Genomic DNA, 6,898 nt, shown 5'->3' on the forward strand with positions numbered 1-6,898 from the left:
GGAGAGGGACGTGGGGAATATAAGCTGTGTGAGGAGTAGGGGACCATGTGGGGTTGCAGGCTGTGTGAGAAGGAGCGGGTACACGGTGCAGGTTTTGTGAGGAAGAGGGGAACATATGGGGGTACAGGTTATGTGGGAATGGTTAGGTGGACATTAAGGGGTGCAGGGTACCTGAGAAGGAGGGAGTAATATTGGGGTGCAGGTGTGTAAAGAGAAGGAGGATATTGGGTGCAGGTGTATGAGGAAGAGGGGGATATGTGGGGGTGCAGGCTGTATGTGAAGAAGGGCAACATATAGGGGTGCAGGATGCATAAGGAAGGGAACATGTGGGCGTGCAGGCTGTGTAAGGAGAAGGGGGACATCTGAGGGCGCAGGCTATGTGAATAGTAGGGGGACATGTTGGGGTGCAGGATGTGTGAGGAGAAGGGGGACATGTGAGGGTGCAGGATGTGTAAGGAGAAGGGGGACGTAAGGGTGCATACTGTCAGAGGAGGGGGACATATGAGGATGCAGGATGTATGGGGAGGAGGAGGATATGTGGGGGTGCTGGCTCTATGTGAAGAAGGGCAACATATGGGGATGTATGAGGAAGGGGACATGTGGGCGTGCAGGCTGTGTAAGGAGAAGGGGGACATGTTGGGGTGCAGGATGTGTGAAGAGGTGGGGGACATGTGAGGGTGCAGGATGTGTGAGGAGGAGGGGGCACATGTGAGGGTGCAGGATGTGAGGAGGAGGGGGGACATGTGGGGGTGCAAGCTGTGTAAGGAGGAGGGACATGTTGGGGTGGATGATGTATGAGGAGGGGTACATGGTGCAGGCTATGTGAGGAGGAGGACATATGCAGGTACATACTACATGAGAAGGTGGGGGGCATTTTGGAGTGCAGGTGTGTGAGAAGGAGGGGGCACATGGAGGTGCAGTCTATGTGAGTCCAAAATATGGGGGTGCAGGCTCAGTGAGGGGGGCATATTGGGGTGCACTATCTTTGAGGAGGAATGGGGCATATGGGAGTGAAGAATGTGTGAGGAGGAGGGGGACATGTTGGGGTGAAGGCTGTGTGAGGAGGATGAGATGTGGGGGGTGCAGGATGTGTGAGAAGGAAGGGGACAAATTGGGATGCAGGCTGTGAGGAGGAGAGGGACATATGGGATGCAGGCTGTAAGGAGGAGAGGAACAAGTGGGATGCAGGCTGTGTGAGGAGGAGTGGGATACATTGGGGTGCATGTGTTTGAGCAGAAGGGGGACTTATTGGGTTGCAGGTGTGGGTACATGTGGGGTTGCAGTTTTGTGACGAGGAGGGGGAAATGTTGGGGTGCAATCTATGTGAAAAGGAGGGGGATATATGTGGGTGCAGGCTATATGAGAAGGAGGGGGACATATTGGGGTGCAGGTTTGTGAGAAGGAGGGGGACATATTGGCGTGCCTGTTGTGTGAGGAGGAAATATGGGGGTGCAAACCATGTGAGAAGGAGGGGGACATATGGGGATACAGGCTGTGTGAGGAGGACATGTGGGGGATGCAGGCTGTGCAAGGAAGGGGACATATGATATATCAAATAAGTACTGTATATCTATATATTAGCTTATGCCAATAAGGAAAACATGATCCTTGTAGCCTGGGACTAAAGTAAAGCATCCAGAGAGCTTCAGTAGAGGAAGGGGGGGGGGGGGGTGGAATCTCGTACCTCCCGTGGGTGCTTGTTCCTCCGGGGCTTCCCTCGCCCGGCCTCTTCTGAGTCCTACTTGGGGTCTGCAGATCCCAGATTACCATCGGGCAGTGTTACGGCTCGCTTGTTGGGTCCGTAGCAGTCGGCACATAGTGCTCTTTCGAGCTAAGTCACTTCCGGTTTGGCCGGAAGTGACCTCAGAGATCTCAGCGTCACGGCCCTGAAACAGGCTGTAAAAGGTGACGTCAGATGCCTGATGGTATGTACAAGATCTCGGTGTAGCCACAGTTTGCTGAGGTCTATGTGGATCAGTAACTATCCCTGCATGGCAGGCTGAAATCAGTTCCCTTACCCTGGGCTCTGTAAGTAGGTCGATTTAGCTGAATGCCAATAAGTATATTTGGCAATATACACTCACCGGCCACTTTATTAGGTACACCATGCTAGTAACGGGTTGGACCCCCTTTTGCCTTCAGAACGGCCTCAATTCTTCGTGGCATAGATTCTACAAGGTGCTGGAAGCATTCCTCAGATTTTGGTCCATATTGACATGATGGCATCACACAGTTGCCGCAGATTTGTCGGCTGCACATCCATGATGCGAATCTCCCGTTCCACCACATCCCAAAGATGCTCTATTGGATTGAGATCTGGTGACTGTGGAGGCCATTTGAGTACAGTGAACTCATTGTCATGTTCAAGAAACCAGTCTGAGATGATTCCAGCTTTATGACATGGCGCATTATCCTGCTGAAAGTAGCCATCAGATGTTGGGTACATTGTGGTCATAAAGGAATGGACATGGTCAGCAACAATACTCAGGTAGGCTGTGGCGTTGCAACGATACTCAATTGGTACCAAGGGGCCCAAAGAGTGCCAAGAAAATATTCCCCACACCATGACACCACCACCACCAGCTTGAACCGTTGATACAAGGCAGGATGGATCCATGCTTTAATGTTGTTGACGCCAAATTCTGACCCTACCATCCGAATGTCGCAGCAGAAATTGAGACTCATCAGAGCAGGCAACGTTTTTCCAATCTTCTACTGTCCAATTTCGATGAGCTTGTGCAAATTGTAGCCTCAGTTTCCTGTTCTTAGCTGAAAGGAGTGGCACCCGGTGTGGTCTTCTGCTGCTGTAGCCCATCTGCCTCAAAGTTCGACGTACTGTTCGTTCAGAGATGCTCTTCTGCCTACCTTGGTTGTAACGGGTGGCGATTTGAGTCACTGTTGCCTTTCTATCAGCTCGAACCAGTCTGCCCATTCTCCTCTGACCTCTGCATCAACAAGGAATTTCCGCCCACAGAACTGCCGCTCACTGGATGTTTTTTTCTTTTTCGGACCATTCTCTGTAAACCCTAGAGATGGTTGTGCGTGAAAACCTCAGTAGATCAGCAGTTTCTGAAATACTCAGACCAGCCCTTCTGGCACCAACAACCATGCCACGTTCAAAGGCACTCAAATCACCTTTCTTCCCCATACTGATGCCCGGTTTGAACTGCAGGAGATTGTCTTGACCATGTTTACATGCCTAAATGCACTGAGTTGCCGCCGTGTGATTGGCTGAATAGAAATTAAGTGTTAACAGCAGTTGGACAGGTGTACCTAATAAAGTGGCCAGTGAGTGTATGCTGTGATTAGGAGTCTGCTTCTACTAAGCATTACTCCTCTTTTTTCTTTTTAAATGACAGGAGAAGGATACATCTGTAAAAGAAAAGACACGTCTAAATGTTGCCAGATTTGTAACAAATAACTTGATGCTTCTTATAAGAAGGGCCTGTGCAGGGATTGTTTAGATAAAATATTGAAAGAAGAATTATTGATGAATTACTGGTGGTTATGCGGGAAGAGATAAAAGCTTCAAGGAGTCCGCTGCATAAGAAAGGAGAAATCCTGTATGTATAGATACTTCTTGTTCTTATGAAGTAGATATGGATGAACCTGACATGATGATGCAATAATCCATACCAAATAACCCCAAGTATCTATTTCCAAATGAGGATATGGACGTAAAGAGACACCTTAAATATTGAAGACATAATAGAAGAAAGATCCGTAGTAGACAAGCTATTTGGTGGATTAAGACGGAAAAAAGTTAGAGGTTTTCCTATTATTGATAATCTGAAAGATCTTATCCTGGATGAGTGGAAGGATCCGGAAAAGCGTTTAACAATTCCCAAGGATTTAAGAAACCACCTATTGTTTGACCTGGTAGAGGCAAAGATCTGGGATAATGTACCTAAGGTAGATGTTCCTATAGCCACGCAACTAAAGGATGCAATGGATTGAAAATCTGATTTGTCTGCTTAAAAATGCATGGGAGACCTCAATGGCGACACTAAAAACGAATATTGCAACTACCTCGGTGTCCCGCACTCTTCTCTTCTGGTTAGTACAGCTTGAAGATCAACTTAGAGAAGGTACATCTAGAGAAGAAATTTTAGATTCTATCCCGTTACTAAAATCAGCCGCGGCTTTTCTAGCGAATTCATCAGCAGAAACCATTTCTCAGCAAGAGAAAGTGCATTATCTAATGCGACTAGAAAAGCACTTTGTCTAAGACAGTGGTCTGGAGATGTGCGCTCTAAGGCGAAGTTATGTAGCCTTCCTTTTTCTGGTGATTTTCTGTTTGGATAACAGTTTTTAGGGGTATCACTGAATTCTGTAACGTAAACCTCCTATCTTTCACATCAGAAAGTGGACAATCTACTTGAAAAGATCAAAAATTTACAAAAGAAGAAGTCTGTTTCAGTTCAGACGGCAATAAGTCTTCTGAGGACCATGAAATCATGCATCCAGAGTGTGGCCTGGTGCCAAAATCACTCAAGGGCTTTGCAATCGTGGATCCTTTCTTAATGGGACAGAAACCATCACCACTTGCATTGACCATTAGTAATTCCCTCAAAAGTGAAAATATTATTAAATTGGTGTAAAAAATCCCAGGAACTTAAAGAAAGGAGTAGACTGGGTGCAATGGCTATTAATCCAGATTCAGACGGATGCCAGCAGTTCTGGATGGGGGGCTCTCCTGCCAGGAAAATATGTTCAGGGCTGCTGTTCCTGGGAAAGGGCGAAAATATCTTCAAACGAAAGAGAATTGGGAGCAGTCCTAAAGACACTAGAAGCCTGCACCAACGATCTGAAGGGGCAACACGTGAAAATCATGTCTGACTACCACTATCAGGAAAACTACTAAAAATATCTAAAAAAATATTCTTATGGGCAGAGGATTTCAGCCATCCATCTGAAGGGCTCAGAGAATGTGGAGACAGACTACCTTAGCAGGTCTCATATCCTTCCACACGAATGAAGCCAGAACGAGGAAGTCCTTTAGAGGCCGGACCTTCTGCATCAGAAAGATTTTTCCAGGCCTGTACGCGCTTTCGTCCTACTGTGAAAGAGTGATCCCCTCCGTGGGATTTATCTTTAGTCTTGGACGCTTTAACCACAGGCCCTGTTGAACCAAATGACCCCTGCAACATGCATTTTTTAAACAGTAAAAAACGCTTTCCTAATAGCCATCAAATCGGCTAGAAGGCTAAGTAAGTTGCAAGCCTTGTCTATCTGTGAACCCTATTTGTCTATATCAGAAGATTATTATTACGCTTAAGCTTGACAACTATTTTTCGCCTAAAGTTGTTTCTAATTTCCATAGGAATTAGGAGATCATTTTGCCAACGTTTTAACATCATCCAAAATACCCTATGGAAGAAAAGTGGCATATTTTGGATGTAAGACATACTGTGCTTAAATATCTTGAAGTACTTGGAGAAAGGATTTAAATTTATTTATTCAATTTGCAGGAAAACATAAGAAAGCTTCAAAGGACACAATTGGACGATGGATTACTGATGCCATCAAAGAATGCTATAAAATTAAAGGTGTTCCACTACCACTCTCAGTTAAAGCCCATTCTACTAGGGCTATATCTACATCTTGGGCTGAGAGAGGAGGGGCATCTATTGAAGAAATCTGTAAAGCTGTCACATGGAGCACAAATTTCACCTTTGTAAGGCATTATATACTGAATGTCTTAGAAGCTAGAGATCTTTCCTTCGGCCTAAAAGTTCTTCAGGCTGTAGTCCCTCCCTAACTGGGAATAATTTGGTATGTCTCCAGGGGGTCGTCATGGGGGATGATATGGAAAAAAGGAATTAGTCCTTACTGGTAATTCGGTTTCCATAAGTCCACCATGATGACCCTGATATTTTCCCTCCCATTTTGTGTAAGAAAGTTTATATTATTACCTTTGTATGTGAAATTAACATACTAAATAAAATTGAGTTGAAACCTATACTGGTGTAGTTATTTGATAAAACACTGGTGGGAGGTTGAGGGTGGGACCTTTTAATGCTCTCAATTTCCTGTCCCTACAGAGGAAGGGAAAGCAACCTCCAGGGGGCCGTCATGGTGGACTTATTAAAACTGAATTATTGGTAAGGACTAATTCTTTTCTTAAAAAATTCGATTTATAAAATATGCAAATGTCCCTTTGTTGCTCCTGTGCTCCTCACACAGGGAGCTCGGCACTTGGTCATTAGCATAACTATGCACACGCCTAGCATGCTTCTAAGTTCTTCCCCCTCCCTCCCCATCTCGCTCATAGAGCCGGTGACATCACCAAGCTCTCAGGAGCACTGGCGCATGCACACTGTATCTTCATTAGACGCAGCTTTGCAGTGCGGCTATGAGAACTAACCTGAAAGTCTCGAGATCTCGCGAGACTTCCTCCCGCTGAACACTGAGGTGCTTGTTTACAATGGTTGCTATGCTCGCCACTTCCTTTGCCATACAAATGAAGGAAGTCCAGATTACGAGTCTCCCAGGTTAGTTCGCACAGCTGCACTGCAAAGCAGGTGGCCGTGCGTAATGAAGATACAGTGTGCATACCCCAGTGCTTGGTGATGTCACTGGCTCTTGGGAGCGACACAGGGAGGATGGGGGAGAACTTTGAAGCATGCTAGGCGCTTGCATAGTTATGCTGATGACCAAGTACCGCACACCCTATGTGAGGAGCACAGGAGCAGCAAAGAGTGATTTGCATATTTTAGACATCTAATTTTGACAAAACAAATGCTTTTCGTGCCTAAACAAGACAACCTCCAGCATCCGCTTACTTCTGCTATATAAAGGTATGTTTGGGTCAGAATGACTATTTTCAAATGGTTGATTTGGAGTCAGAATATGGCAAAATGTATAATTTTTTTCATACAAAAGTTTTTAATTTTTA

The sequence above is a fragment of the Engystomops pustulosus genome, chromosome 6 (assembly GCF_040894005.1).
Source record: "Engystomops pustulosus chromosome 6, aEngPut4.maternal, whole genome shotgun sequence".
Classification (NCBI taxonomy): Eukaryota; Metazoa; Chordata; class Amphibia; order Anura; family Leptodactylidae; genus Engystomops; species Engystomops pustulosus.